This window comes from Adiantum capillus-veneris, chromosome 29 (genome assembly GCF_014529385.1).
Source record: "Adiantum capillus-veneris isolate H3 chromosome 29, ASM1452938v2, whole genome shotgun sequence".
Lineage (NCBI taxonomy): Eukaryota > Viridiplantae > Streptophyta > Polypodiopsida > Polypodiales > Pteridaceae > Adiantum > Adiantum capillus-veneris.
In genome coordinates, this window is record NC_140959.1 from 20,178,200 (window position 1) to 20,195,014 (window position 16,815).

Sequence of the window (16,815 nt, forward strand, 5' to 3'; positions counted from 1 at the left end):
CACATTTAAGGCATGTAACCTTCTACAACATATTCACATATCTGAAAGAATTCACAATCAATTTGCATGGCGCGTTGAGCAATCCATTAGGAAAAAGGTAGAGCCATGGAAATCTTACAGTGGACCTAAGGACACTAAAAGATAGACTTGGCAAAGTTAGGTGAGGAGCCCAAGCCGATATATATTGCTATTGATCTATCTCTTGATGAGGAAGAGTTATTGATCAAGATCCTTAAGTAAGGATTTATTTGATTGGTCTATCTTATAGGGACTTGAAGGGGGTTGATCTTGCAATTTATCAGCACAAAATTGTTCTTAATCCAGATGCTAAGCCAAGAAAACAACACCCATATACTTACATTGAAATCTTTCAAAGAAGATTAAGGAAGAGATTGATAAGTTGAATGAAGCCAAGCAAACAATGCCCATATACTTACATTGTAAGCTTTACAAAGAAGATTAAGGAAGAGATTGATAAGTTGAATGAATTTGAGTTCATATATGCGATAGAGTACACTAATTGGGTATCTCTAATTGATGTAGTACCCAAAAAGAATGGTAAGTTAAGAGTGTGCATGAATCTCAAAAAAATGAACTATCCTCTTTCCATTAGAGATCATGTCTTGGAACAAGTGGCTAGTAAGAAATCATATAGCTTCTTAGACAACTTTTTTAGGTTATAACCAATTGTCTATTAAACCAAAAGATCAATATAAGACAGCTTTTGCAACCAAGTGGGGGATTTTTGCATATTGTGTGGGTTGATAAATGCACTTGCCTTCCAAAGACTGCTTTTAGGGAAAATTTATGCGTATTTTAAGGAATCTATATGGATTATTTGTGTGTACATTCAATATTGTGTGAAGACCATATAGGACATCTACAAAAATTATTTGAGAAATGTCACACCTAAGGAACCTTCCCCCTAACTTAAAGAAGTGTGTTAAATCATGGTTAGGCAAGGGAAGATCCTAGGATATATTGTGCTAGCAAATGGAATATCCATGAATATGGATAAAATCAAGGTGATTGTGAAAATGCCACGTCCATAATGAGCTAGAGAAGTTCAATTGCTTATAGAACATTGTGGTTCTTACAAAAATCTTATCTACATGTATGCGGTAATTTCCAAACATCTTTATAGTTTGATAGTGGCTATTGATTGGAACAAAGACTGTGAGAGACCAAATTCATATTCACACCAATCCTAAGTCACTTGATTGGAATAAGATCTTCCATGTGCATGTTGATGCTTCTGCTTTTACCATTGGATGTATAGGCAACTTAGATAAGGCAATAAGATCTTCCATGAGCATGTTGATGCCTCTACTTTTTCCATTGGATGTATACTGGAACAACCTAGAGAAGAAAATATGGACTTCCTAATTTTCTATGTCAATTGCCAATTAAATAGTGATAAACAAAATTGGGCATCCATTGAAAGGAAAGGATTGTGAATGATCTGTCTAGTGAAGTAATTCATGAATTCCCTCCTTGCCAATCGATTCATTTTCTTTGTTGATCATCGATTCATTTTCTTTGTTGATCATCAAACATTGTTGTATCTTGTTAGCAAGCCATGAAACATAGACAAGAGTGTGATAATTCATCATTTTACTAGAATTTGATTTTACATTTGTGGTAGATAAAGTAATACCCATCAAAGAGCTGATCACCCTCGGGGGGTTCACCGTTTAGTACCCCCCTATAAAACATGCATTCGCGGAGTATTAAAAAAACCCCTCTTTTAACATGTATGAATGAATAAAATGACCCCTTATTTTAGGAATTTCTTTCAAAATTGAGTATAAAAACCCCTTATTTCAATGTATCTTTGTTAAATTGCCTAGTTATTTTGCATATTAAAACCCCTCCTTTCGAACTCACGTTATACATTAACATGATTACATAGTGCACCCTGCGAGTGATCACCTTTCTAGACTTGTCCACTGTGATAAGGGCCTAAGGGAGTTGAAGATAATTTTACGGATGCATCTCTTAAAAATTGAGATGGTACCTAGATGGAGTGAGAGAATAATTCCAATTTTAACCATAGGATCGCTGGAAATGTATCAGGAAAGAATGGATTATAGAAAACTAATTAATCATTTCCAACTACTTAGTGAGAGATTGTATCGCAAAGTCTCTAATGGAATATTGAGGTTATGTATAGAAGCCTCTCATATCCCTTTATACTTAAGAGAAGCACATGTCACTATGGGTTTTGTGCACCATGGGAAGAACTAGACCTAGTAGAATTTAATCAAAATGTGAGTTTTCTAATCTAGCATGAAGTTTTATGCCCACATGTATGTGAAAAAATTCATTCTATGTTTAGCTAGACCCCTTGTAGAGCTACATTGTTTCAAGTAACCATACTACCTCATTGGAGCGGCTACATTGTAAATTGTTTGTTTAATGGAATTGGCCTATTAACTTCAGCGTAGCGGAAATTAGAGAGAGTACTTTTGAGAAATTACTTTGTGAGCATAGCGGGTGAGCATATTTGAAGATAGCAACATAAACATAGCATTTATTTAACTTGGCATGAACAATACTTTTGCAAGAGAGAGAATTTAGAGAACATGACAAAATTGAGAACCAGATTTATGTGGAGCCGGTCCCCCATCCAATAGGCATTTGTATTATATTTCTCCCATCAAGAGAGACTTGTTACAATACAATCTTTGTGTTCCTTGTGACCTAGGTGATGCAATGAATATGGAAAGCTTTATGCATCACGAGCATAACATAAACTTTGTGGAAAGAATTAACTATTCCAAGCCTCAGTCCCAAGACCTCAAACACCTTCGAAGGTGGAGAGAGCCAGCAGGGAATGAGGGTAGGGAAGAGGAAGAAGAAACATTGCATAGGAGAAAGAACTAGTTCCTCACTTATCATCACTTTTCTTGCTAGCATACATAATAGCATAGTAATGAAGATGGAGAAGATGGCAAGCTTAAGCATTAAATCATGGCTCTTGGTTGGATTTTCATTCCATAGCCAAGAGTGTTGGTGTAGGCTCTCAACCTCTACTTGCTTGGAGAAGGAGAGGGAGCTCTTGCACTTTGCACAATACACAATGAGGGTATGTGTATGTGTGTAGGAGAGTATACCCCCCCAAGCATGCCCCTAGCTTCCTTGGTCGACCCCCCCTTGTAGCTCATGCTTGAAGTTCATTGGACCCCTCCAGGCCTAGCCAATCACAAGCAGGAGGTAAATCAAGTAACAAGGGTAGCCTTGGGACAAGTGTCCCCCTTTCCCCTTTGAGAGAGAGGACTTGATAAATGTAAGAACAATTAATTAAATCTTCCAAATTATCATTGGACCCCTTGGGTGGCTAACCAATAGGCTTCAGGCACACCATGAGGGCAGCATGAGGAGGAACTTGATAAATGTCCTTTTTTCTTTCTTGGTACCAAGCTTGCCTTGAGTGAGTGTGTGGGTGTTCTCTCTCATCCCCCCTCCTGTAGGGCTCTCTCCCTTCATGTAGGGATTAGTGTTGACTTTTACATACCTCAAGCCACTCAACTTTGGACCCGGTTTCCACCACAAGCTTGGCCCTTAAGCCCCTCAAGCTTGGGCCAGGTTCCTACCTTAAGTACAAACCCTAGCATCTCAAGCAGGACAAGAACCTCAAGTATCTCAATCATCAAGCACGTCAAACACCTCAAGCACCTTAGTCATCAAGCATGTCAAGCACCTCAAGAACCTTAAGCTTGGGTCGGCTTCCCACCTCAAGCTCAACCTTATCTTACCTAAGGTCAAAGGACTTTTACACTAACTATTGGAGGTCTTCAATGAATCTAGCCCTAAGTTCTTCATTCTCCATTGGTTATCCATGCACTTTGATAGACCATCTCTCATTTGGTCCCCATTACCGTTGGCCCCGTGTTGAGATAGATATATAAGCACATGTCTATATCCTACCCCTTGTTCCCGTTTATTCTCCCACATTAAATGATCGGTTTAATATGAGAAAATCATTTGGGTTGGTTAGGTATTAGATTTTATGACAGTTTGATTGAATTTCCATAAAAATAGCTATCTATTCCAAAAAATACTAAATATAGTAGGTGTGTGCATCTGAAACCTTAAGTCATTGTCCTCAAGCGCATACTTCAATAACAATTTTTAGAATCAAATTTTGATAACCTATGCTCACCTAGCACAATTAAATCCTTGTCCTAATGTTACTAGAGTTCATTTATAATTATAAGGTTTGTGTGTGTATGCATGTGCATGGGCATGTATGTGCATGTATATGGATGCCCATAGGATGACCCATGGCCATGGACCCATCTCTTTTGGTAAGAATGGCTCTAAGCATGGGCCACATGAGGTATAACACCCTAAGTTGGTATAGAAGACTTAGGAAATGGTCACTTGACACCATTATTAGCAAGTAATGAGTTCTAGGACACCTCTACAACTTAGAAATAGCAATAGGGGGCGCCCTTGGGAGGTATGGGAAAGCTTGGTAAGGTTGGGACTCCAAAACTGTATAAAAGGAATCTTTTCTCACTCATTTGGACACACACTTGGGAGAAGGCAGCTCTACTGTTGTGGTAAACAACTTGTTGACTACCACATGAAAGCTTTGAGAGATAAATAACTATTACGGCATAAGCCTCAATTACTATTTCAAGCAAGGCACTATTCCCACACTTGGGTACCCTCGCCCCTGCAGCACGGTGCTCGTCAAGCATAATAATCGGACAATCGATTAGCAGATCAAGCATTGGTGAATTTCCAGATTGCAAGTGCTAAATTGGCAAGGCGTGTTTGTGACATATCAAGCATATTGAATATGGCATCAAAAGTCGACAAGTTCAATGAATTGGGCTTCCATACTTGGCAGATCAAAGCTAAAGGCTATTTGATGCGCAAAAACTTATGGAACGTAGTCAAGCCTCTCGCAGCCGACAAATCCGGCACATCCGCTGCAGTTACAAGGGCATTATCTGTTGAGCTAAAAAGGAAAGACGAACAAGCTTTTGGTATCATTCTAACCTCCTTAGAAGACGATTTTATTCATTATTTGGACGATGTTGATTCTTCAAGTGCTGCCTGGATAGAGTTAGAGAAGCTTTTTGGTGCCAAAGCTAAGTATTCAAAAATGAGTTTAAAAATGGAATTATATTCCATCCGCATGCGTGAAGATGAAAACATTGCAGCTTTAGCCAATAGACTGAAGAGTATTAGAACTCAACTTGTTTATATCGAAGCTTCAGTACCAGAAGAAGATCTCATAGCCATTTTGTTAAACAGTTTGACTGACAAATTTCATCAGATTGTTACTGTTTTAAAAGAGAGAGATCCGCTGCCCTCCTTGGATGGTATCATCAATTCATTGCAGGAAGAAGAACGCAGGGTACCTAGTACCAATTCTACTATCATTCCCATTGCATATACAGTCTCGAATGCCGTATCCCCCACCAATTCTTCTGATACTTCCAATGCATATGCAGTCACTAAATGTGCTGCTACAGCAGCTTCATCTCGACCATTCAATGGAACCAGAACTTGTTCCATTTGTGGGCGCAACAATCATCAGACGAAAGACTGTTTCAAGAAGAATCCTTGTGTTCACTATGGTAAAACAAATCATCCATCAAATAAGTGCTTTCAAAAGGGTAAAACTCAAATTCATGTGGTTGAGGGAGACATTGAATCTCCAATATATTCTGTTGATGAGGAAATTAATTAGATCAACTCTTTTCATGTTGTTTAGTCAAAATAAATAGTACGGGTTATAGACACTGCCACAAAAATAAGTGGTAAGACCTCCCAATTTTTATCAGTTCTCGGCCCTTTTTTGTTGCACTCTCATGAGGTTACTGGGTACGCCATAAACCCAAGGTTTGGCAGTGAACCAAAAACTCCATTTTTGGTAGCCACATATTTGGCCTACACCCTATCTGTTCAAGGGGGGGGGGGGGTTAGTGATATAGCACCAGGTTATGGATACACCACAAATCCTTGGTTGTGAGAAAACCTAAAACTCACGGTTGACGAGTACACCAAAAACTCGAGGTATCATGAGTTGCTTGTCCAGTTCGGGCTTGAGGGGGGGATTGTTGGGTTCAAGCCCTTATTGGTCAGCTTATTGGTCAGCCCATGAGAACAAGTCTTAAGGCATGCAAGTATAGACCATTAGTTAGTTGAGTTTGCATGTGGAAAAAGGTGAGGTAAACAAAGGTGAACACCGCAAGTATCATTGTGACTAACACTAGAGAGAAGCAAAAAAAAGATTTCCTATTCCAAAATTTTAAAATATAAAGTAATAATAGATAATAGTACTAATCATATCTATGAGAGCGATATAGTTATCTCACATAGGACAATATAGTGAGCGAAATGTATGTTTGCACAACCTACACATAGGTGGACTAAAAGAAACTCGTCCTTCTTAACAAGTAAAGGGCTAGGGTGCAAAGGAGAGATGAGCCTTGGAGGAGAGGACATTTCCAATTGTGATAACTTTTTCTTCTTCTTCTTCTTCCTCTCTCTCTCTCTCTCTCTCTCTCTCTCTCTCTCTCTCTCTCTCTCTCTCTCTCTCTCTACGCGCACACGCGTGTTGTGTGTGTGTGTGGCAATCTCAAGAATAAGTGATGTCTTTCACAACACTTCCACATGCTCAAAAAGCAAGGTTTTTACTGATGAGAGAAACTTTGATTGCTTGCATGGATTTACTTGCAATTTTTTCATGGAGTTCTTGACTGCAATGGAAAGGATGAGAGAGAGACATGATAGAGTAGCACGATGTTGCTATAAGGCACGTTTTGCATATTGGGCTTGGAAGAGTTTTGCTATCACTAGCAAGATTTGTTTGTTAGTTGAAATGCTATCATTACAAACTCAACCCTGCCAAGTTTTTCAGAGTTGAGAAACTGGTTCCTCTCTCTCTCTCTCTCTCTCTCTCTCTCTCTCTCTCTCATGTCTAGACAGAAAACAGAAAACGACAGCAAACTTGCCAAAATTGTTCAAGTCATTAGAAATGCCACCTTTTGCTATGTACCTTAAAAGACGTATTGAAAATGACGCTAAACCCTGCCTAGTGAAGCTTCTGAATATACCAAACGACAACGGGATACCATGCACATATTTGTAGTTCGACCGTTGGCCGACGTTGCCACCGTCTGCAAAGGGGAGGGTAGTGCCATGCACGGGAGGGAGGTGTTGAGGGCACTTTCGCTGCATGTATTGAACGGTGCAGACAGCTGCATCTACTAATGGAGACGATGCTCGAGTTCATTTATAAGGGGTGGACCCCAACTCTTGTATGTAGTCGGGGCGGGCATCATCCTTGTAGCGTGCGCAATGCTACTTCTGCAAGGGAAAGGTGTTGAGGGCACTTTCATTGTGTGCATTGATTTGTGCAAACTCCTTTGATCGGCATCATCCTTGTTGCATGTGCAATGCATGGCACGCACCTTGAGAACGAGTCTGATGGTAATCGAAAAACTGTAGGGAAAATTACCAAATAATTTGAGGAAATTCCCAAAATACCCCTCAAATTTCAAAAATTCCCAAAATACCCCCGATATTTTGTCATAAATTCCCAAAGTGCCCTTCAAATTTTCCAAAATTCCCAAAATACCCCTGGTTGTGAGAGTAAATTTCTCGAAAAATAAAATTGTTTGTGGGTCTTCACAAGAAGAATGATTGTCTATCGTACAAGATGCTAAAACTACAATTTGAGTTGGTTATGTAGACTTTGGAGATGGATTACTTCATTATTTTTAGACATAATTGCCTTTTTTGCGATGGAAATTGGTGACAAGTTACATGCTGAGCACTCAAAAACGGATCGCAATTGTCAAAAACGAATGAAGATTAGAAAATCTTGAACAATCCAACGAAAATAGATACAAGGGTATTTTGGGAATTTTTGAAATTTGAGGGGTATTTTGGGAATTTCCTCAAATTAGAGGGATATTTTGGTAATTTTCCCAAAAATGTATCTCTCAGCTCTCTCTCTCTCTCTCTCTCTCTCTCTCTCTCTCTCTTTTGTCCTTCACAAAGACCAAAACTCAATTACAGATGAAAGCTTGGTCATAGGCTCGTTGCTTATCCAGAATGCAAGCGAAATTTCTATGTGCATATTGCCAATTGTGCACATGCTCTTTAGGTGATATGGCGAAGAAACTCTGACGCAGTAGCGATAGCTGCTCCAGTGATGGCCTCCCTTAGCACCGAGTCTTGCTTCACATTGCTTTCCGTTAGAGAGAATGCAGCACCTGTAAGTGCACCACCCAACAAGGCATTTTTCCAGTCATGTGTGCCCCTTGCTTCTTGCATGGCGTATGTCATTCCGGAGTAAACTCCAGCTACCAAGCCCCATTGCACCGCTTCTTTCCCCGCCATGTTCTCAAGAGAGTGTTTGTTGGTCTCCTCTTGCAAGAGCATCTTGGGTAGCAGCATGCAAAACCCCAACCCCTCCAACTTTGACGAAGCCGTCGACAACACGGTTGAGGAGCGGATGGCCCAAGTCTACGAGGAACTCTGCGTTGTCCTTGTCAATGCTTGCGTAAACTCTGGAATCACTCATCTTTACAAGCACACGATTGATCTCCTGTCCCTGCTAATGAAGCCAAACCAGTGCTCTCTCTCTCTCTCTCTCTCTCTCTCTCTCTCTCTCTCTGATCGCTGCCGAGGTCAAAGGCGGTGTTGTCGCTGCTCTACTGAGCAATAGCGCGTAGGGGAGATCGACTGCCCTTCTTCCTTGTGACAGCAGAAGCTGTGGAAGAGAAAGGCATGGCCGTGTCTTGTCCACATCTGCAAAGAGGCCCTTGGACGCTATTCGACCCCCCACCTCCGTCATAGCCTGTTGCATCCTTCCCTCCAGCCCTCCCCTTGATTTTTGACCCAAGCTACGAGGAGGGTGACGAGCTAGCATGAGCAACGGTTCGATATTTCACAACCTTGCGGAGTCAACATCTCAAGCTGCTCAAAGCTCTCTCGCAACCTGCAAATTTTCAGTCTCTTTCTCTCTCTAGCCATCCACGCCGGCGTGGACGGCTATAGAGAGTATTTTTCTCTCTATATCTCTTCTATGGTGTGAAAATATCTCCCTCCACGCAACCTAAAACTGCAATGCAAATTCTCACTATCTTTCTCTCTCTAGCCATCCGCGCAGACGCGGATGGCTACAGCCAGATTTTTTTCCTTTGATGTTCTTCTATGGTGTGAAAATATCTCCCTCCTTTTTCTCTCTCTAACCATCCATGCAACCTAAAACTGCAATGCAAATTCTCACTCTAGCCATCTGCGCCGGCGTGGATGGCTACAGCCTTATGTTTTTCTTTGATGTTCTTCTATGGTGTGAAAATCTTTAACCATTTACGCAATAGAAAACTCACCTAAATGCAACACAAATTCTTCATTTTTTTTTCTTTGGCGTTGTTCTAAGGGTGGCTTTACAAACAAGCGGCGCCCCTCCCCGCACTAGATGGCAATGGACGACACAAAAAGTTGCAAGCCGAATGAATGGGCGACGACATGCTCACATAAGACGGACATCCCTTCAAAAGACAACGTGAAAAGCTATTGGGTGGGTTGGTTAGACCAATTGACGCGTGGACATGACCTCACCGGATCAAATCTCTCGCATTCACTTTGCTAAAAAGCTGCAATGTCAACACGCACATTCTTTGGGTGGGGAGGTCACCCATAATTCCTGCATAGACGGGCATGACTAGACTGCCACATGAGTGCCAACCTATGGCCATGGCTACAGTGTGTGAATCCCCTTCGGACGGCCATTCCAAAGTGGCGTCCTTTTGTTGGTTCTCAGTGTTGTCCACCTCCACATGATCGGATGTTTGTGAAAACACACTAAAAAGTTCTAAAAATCTCTCCCTCCTTTTTCTCTCCCTAACCATCCATGCAATCTGAAACTTACCTAAGGTAGCGTTCAAATTGCACATGTGCGAACGCTTTTCGCTGAGTTGGACCAACCAAATGAGACACCCTTGGAGTAGTTATTCACACTGCACACATCCTTGCTTCCCATGGTTCGAGCTGGCATGCTGATTGGTGTTCGAGTGCGTGTAGGAGCATTCCGAGGGGGTAAAGTTGCCCATGGCTCGAAGACATCCTTCTCAACCAATCGGGTAGAGAGAAAACCTGACACAATGTGCTTTTTCTCGGCAAGTCAACCGCTTGTGAGCTATGGTGTGTGAACCAGATGTTGGACTTTAGCATCCTCTTCTTCAATACCGCCTTGAGCAGTCTGAATGCAACCTAAATGCAAAGTAAATTCTCATTCTCTTTCACTCTCTAGCCATCCGTGCCGGCGAGGATGGCTACAGACATATATTTTTTTCATGGCACTCCTCTAACCATCCACGCTGGCGAAGATGGCTAGAGACATATTTTTTAATGCGCTCATGCTCTTGTAATCTCTTCTTTTCTCTAGCCATCCACGCCAAAGCGGAGCGCTAGAGAGAGATTCATGTTCCATCAATTAAGTGCTCTACTCCTCCAAACGAGTGCTTTAACAAAAATAATTTGAAAATACTTACAAATTTTAGAGCAATTCAATACAAAAACCTTCAAGTATAGTCAATTTACGACTAATAATTATTATATGTAAGTTGAATTTTTTTAGCACTACTCTCAACATACCATTTTATCGGCATTGTTATGAGACAACCAAGATTTATGACAAAATCTAATGTCTTAACTAGGTGGCTTTTAGGTCTAAGAAAAATTTGACATTGCAATCTAGGATGGGTGAGGAATGGCACTTTTGTGAATCCCCCCCATTCTCTCTCTCCCTCCCTCTCTCTCTCTCTCTCTCTCTCTCTCTCTCTCTCCCCCCCCCCCCCCCCCCCCCCCCTCCCCAACAATTAGCATTGAAACCCATGCAAATAGAGGGATTCTTCATCACTCTAACTTATGTTCAATGCTCCTAAGGCACATTTTTTTAGACAAATAAAAAAATTAGGATATTGAATAACAATGAAAACATCTAAATTTTGGTTGTCTGAAGGTTTAGAATTTAAACTTGCAACAATCATGATTAAATGTTGGCATTGTCACACTTTGTCTTGACAATAGTGCATACAAAAATCACTTTTATGATATATTTATAAGGACCACAATCTAGGAAAATCAGCTCAACTATCAATAAAAAGACTATAGCTCTTTAAAAACAGTTTTGATCAAATACAATTTCAAGTAATGAAATTTATTCAAGTGACGGTAACCTTACTTTTTCAACATAAGGCTCTCGGTTCAGCCACTAGCTGAGCATTGTTTGTATGTGGGTGATAGGTTGGGGGATGCCCAATATTTTAACAATCCACTTTTATAGAAAGAATGGAATTGGCTCATATTGTAGCCATGTCATTGTACATCCCTAAGCGCCATATTTGGCAATCAATGTGTAAACAAAATAAATAATAGCAAGCCCCCATGAGGTCATAAAGGGAAGGAGGTAGTAATATATGAGTGGTAACTATAAAAATCATGGTACCACTATGCCCAATAATCCCTAATGTTGATGTAGCAATAGCCATGGTTAATGAGGTCCCTACGGTAAGGTATACCCATCATCTATTATACCATTATTTATGTGATGTATCTATAGTGGTTTTGACTATTACACAATGGGGAATGTTCTTCCAAGCCCACAATCATGGAAGATATAAGGGATGGAATAGATAAACCTTGATTGGATTTGCTTTTTTCATAATGTACCCTATCTGAGTCCCTACCTTGTTTGCTCAATTTAGGGCTCGCTCGAAAAATCTCGCTCGGGGTTTGGGATTCCTCATTGAATATCCATTGATCGCGAACAGGGCTTGCTTGGCAAAGATAACCACAGAAGATAACGTCTAGACCACCGAAGGGTCCGTTGTGTTCGTGCTTTATAGCTCGGAGTCTTGTGTCAATAATGCGTAGTAGTATGTTGCCTATCAAGGAAGCCTCATTAAAGATAACTAGTTTGAGGTTTGTGTATGCTTGGGATAGTTCATTGAGAGTATCATTGGAAAGAGGGACCGTCTCGTTTAGCATCAATGGGAGGTGCAATGTAGAGTGAATTGTTGTGCCACCAAGATTAAAAGCTACATTGCTTGTATACGCCATCAACAATGTTGTTGGAAGTTCAATGTTGCCTTGTATCAAAGGTGCATAATGCCGAACTAGGCCTTGGATGATCGCATGCAAAGTAAAGGTTTTTCCTGTTCCGGCACCCCCTGTTAAGAAAAGGTGGATTGTGTCATTGGGACATAGTCTCTTTCTTGTCATGATATCATTCTAAAGATGTAGTTGCTCTATATTCAAACTCATGACAATTGAGTGATATTCTTCATTTGGCATTCCAAGGAGTCTAGATGATGTTGGTAGTTGAGTGGTATGATGCATTGCACTTGGTAGGTCAAGATCAAGCTCATAAGTGAATTGTTCTTGTTGTGTTTCTTGTGAGGAGATAGAGCATGATGTTGATGATTCTTGATTGTTGATTCCTAGCTTTGTGAAAGGTTTCATGTTTTGTGCAATTGTAGCAATGTTAGACTCATATCTTTCTCTCCAAATTGCTGTCAAAGGATCGAACGCATATTTATCACTTGTGAATGGCAGAAATAGTAGACATAGTTGATGATAATGCCTCTCATTGTGAGCCTCTTCACTGAAGTTTGTATATCTGATGATGCAGGGCTTCCTGCACTTGTGGTGTGTCCCTTGTGAGATAATATAGTTGCTTGCATACTCTACCAAAAGCAAAGATTTCCTATGCTAGTTGGTCTCTTTGTGTACTTCGTCACGAGGTCATCAAAGAATATGTATGTGTCATCAGGATGAAGTGTTTGCAAGGAAGTCTTCCTCTTTAACAATAGTGTCCTTTGGGTTTGGAAGTCTGCATTGACGAAGATCTATTGTCTCCTTATGCTATGCAATGGGAGAGATAGTGAAATGTATGCTGCTTGTTGAGCTGTGATTTCTTGAGCATTGATCAAGGCACCTCCAATTTTCTTAAGACGTTTCATTGCAGGAAGACTCTCTTTCTTGCACTTGTCCAGGATTTTGTTAATTGCTTTGCTTGAAGTTGAATCTGTTTTTGTCATGTATGATGTGCAGTATGCATCAGCTCCATGAGGGCTGAAAATAAACTGAATATCAACATTGCCACCCCACAAAATGCACAATGTTTTGTTGAAATTGTTTGTGTGTATATCTTTTGGTTGTCTTTTGAGCAAAAGTGTGGGTTCAGAGAGCGATATCGAGAGTGTCTCAAGATACATTTCTTCATCACTATTCAAAGAGGATAACCAATCATTAAAACTCATTTCAGGGCAATGCGGTAAAGCTGCAAGTTGGCTTTTGAGTTGTTTCTTGTGTGCAAAAAGCATGGATTTCCTTTCTTCACGTGGTCGTATCGGACGCAAGATAGTCGTTTGCCTTGCAGGTGGTCTTGGAAATCCAAAACGGCAATGCTTCTTTCTTTTTTTGCATGTCCTTCGATGAGAATGGATTTGTACTTTTTGTAGGTCAACACCCAATTCATCTTTGTCACTTGAGATGTATTTATCAAGAAAACCAACGACTTCTTCATCATCAAAAATCCCAAGCTTTGGAGAATTGTCAATCCAAATTAATCCATGGTCATACTGGCTTCCCCTATGTTGAAATTCAGTGACGAAGAAGAAATCCATGATTTGGCCAAGTATTTTTGAATTTCATTTCAATTCCTTCTTGAGTGTTTTGAATCTATGGACATAGTGTCGAGCTATAGTGATAGGATATGCCTCACTAATGCATGAATAAAGTGTACAGTAGTTTGAAAATTAAATTCGTTGATTTGCAAATTGAGCATAGCAAGACATTCGTGCAATGGCTTCCATCTTTGCTCCGCACATGATAGAGTGACAAAAAAAAGTATGTTGGCCTACTTGTCGAATCATGGCAAACACATTGCACTTGAGCTTGGCTTTGTAATCTGATGACGTTCGCAATGATTCAAAGTCATGATATCCTAGTTGGGATGATAGTACTTGCTCGATGCTAGTGTTGTTTTGGACATCTTTTGCGCATAATTGTCTGCCTTGTAATTTTCCCTTGGGTAGACGCACCCATATAGAGCCAAGCACCTTGCCAATGATAATCTTCATCACTTTGAAGAACAAATTTTCAATATCCAAGGCGAAGCGCCTATCTTTGTTTTTGAGTTCCCATTGCACCACTTTCAAGTATTTTTTCTTCGCAAGGTCCGCGTAGTCTCTTTTTTTCCCAAAGAACAAAGTTGGGAATGATAATTCCTCACAATCGGCATCATCAAACAAGCTCAAAGGACTAAATCCTTCACAAGGTGCAACACTATGTACGTGTGCATTATGATCGATGACTTGTTGTGAGGAATAGATGCCATGGGCAAAGGTGTCTGAATGCTTATTCACCAAATCATCAACCTCATCTTCTTCATGCAATACTACATCTGGACTCATATGAAAACTAGAAACCCAAGCTTCATTGATGGAGGCTTTGTGCTCTACGTAGAAAGGGGTGCAAATCAAAACTTTCAATGCTTGGAGCACATAAAAGGGACGAACACCACCGCTAAGATATGCATGGGCATACTCAAGCTTACGCTTAATCTCCACAAGGACTGTAGCATGCTCACTACTAAAACGTGGCAAGATTGCTTGAATTCTTGTTAAGTCAGCCATGACATTAATGACACTCCCTCGCATTCCGTATTGGCCTTCGTAATCGAGCTCTCGAATTTGCGTAAAAGGAATGCAAAGCGACATAAGACGTTTCTCAATTCCATTTAATAATGCGATGCTTGCAATACTATCATTGAATAGAGAATGTGGATAAATGCAAAATAGTGGATTTCTTTGAGTTTTTAAGCTTTGTTTGCAAGAAAAACAAACTCTTTTGTCTACAACAGTGTTAAATGTCTGCAATCCCACCAAGGTTTCAAGAAAAGATGCTTCGAATAAAGTCAAACGTTGCAAATTCTTTTGGAACATAAGGCTTCCAAAACTTAAACATGGATGTGAAGGAGTGTCCAATATTTCTTCCACGTAATTTTGTTTCTTTGATCTCTTTTATGATGGATGCACAACATTGTCTTCATGCAAAATTTTTCGTATAGAGTAAACTTTGTTTTGAATTTGTTTCAAAGTGTAAGAAGAAGAGACTTGTGATTGAAATTGAGAAGCTATATGCAATGTAGTCTCATTTGGAAAAGTCCTCACAACATCAAGCAAGCTAGTAGCAAGATCTTTAGGCCAAAAACAACGCTTATGCTTCTTGAGCAAAGTTGATTGTGGAAAAACAATCAAACCACCTTGACAAATGAAGACCAACAAGCCACGAGACGAGGAAGAAGAAGCAACACAAGTATTAGCATTGAAGGAATGTTGATGATTTTGTTCTTGAAACACATGGAGAATACATTGTAACTCCAACACATGGCAAGCTAGAGTGATCAAATTGATTAATAACAACACAGAATTAGTTCTTGTACTCATGCGTTGGCACACTAAAGATTCAAGAGTTTCGTCCTCAACATTACAAACACTACGCTCATCATTCCACAATTTCAACCACACACTTAAGATCTTAGAGTCTTGGGAACGAATTTTTGCAACAATATGCTTGGCCAATATATCCTCTAGTGTACTAATAGAGATATCTACATCACACACAAACAACAATGCCCTTAAAACATCTTGGTTGCAGAAAGATTTCTTCAAAAAACTTGAGTCAATTGTAGAGTGCATACCATTTATACAAAAAGTAGTTTTCTCGTAAGAGATAATCCCGCCATAATGACTAGATACAAAAGGATATTGCAGCAAAATATGACCTTGCTAGACAAGTGCAAGGCACATTAGCCAAAGGTACTTGGCAAAGAGGGAAACTAAGCTAGTCTCTTTTTATTCCGCTTTAAAGCTTGTTACATAACCTTGTGCATCTATTGAGAAGTGTCTAGCTCTCTTCATTTCCACCAAGGAAGCTTTCAAACTCACTAGATCAGTTTCATACATGTGCAGGAAAGAAGAGGATAGTCGAAGTACTTGATCAACAATCTTTCCATGCAAAGTGACTGCAATACCTTTACAATCACGGGGAACCAACTTTGCTTGAAGAGCAGGAACTTTCAAGATTTCAACAGATTTGTTACATGCAAAACAATAAATATGCATTGGTCCTCCAAGGTAATCAACTTGAAGAAAGACACCGGAAGGTAAACAACAAGGAACCTTTGGTTGTAATCTTCCATGGTTTCTGTGGCAAGCATTTTCAAGTTATCCCATTCTGTTAGACGCTCTACTTTGAACACGGAGGTCATGTAGCTTTGGGCAAAATATTCTTGAAAGCCTGCCAAGTCCTTGGAGCATGCAGCTGGGTAGCTATTGAACTACACCACTACATTATCTTTGAGAAATCAAGCAGCTCAAGAGATCTTTGATTCTTCTGTGTACTTCCCCAAGGAATAGATGTTGTCAAACTCTTGCAGTACCTGCAAGGCTTTCTTTCTATCTTTCACTCCAAACAAAGTGAAATGTTATTGTAATTCCCCATCCTTGAAATCCTTGGGTTAATTTGGTGCAACTCTAGGATGAGGATAAAAACATACAGACTCTAACCATCGTATCCGGGTGGGGGTAGGGGAAGTGGTGGCAACCGCAGTAGAGGAGGCGATTGCATTGGGTACATGTTACGAGATTGAACCAAGGGTTTGAGATTTGGCGGCTGACTTGGGTAGATTTGCATACTCCACATAAATACTCCAGTCCAACGCTATTGACGTTGATAACCTTGAGAGAACCGAAACCCTGAAAAGAGCCT

At 40.3% G+C, this 16,815-nt stretch overlaps 1 pseudogene; it reads right to left on the reverse strand.

Moving 5' to 3' along the window:
• Window positions 1-8,030: 8,030 nt before the first annotated feature.
• On the reverse strand, window positions 8,031-8,665 carry LOC147418858 (outer envelope pore protein 16, chloroplastic pseudogene; annotated as a pseudogene).
• Window positions 8,666-16,815: the final 8,150 nt, after the last annotated feature.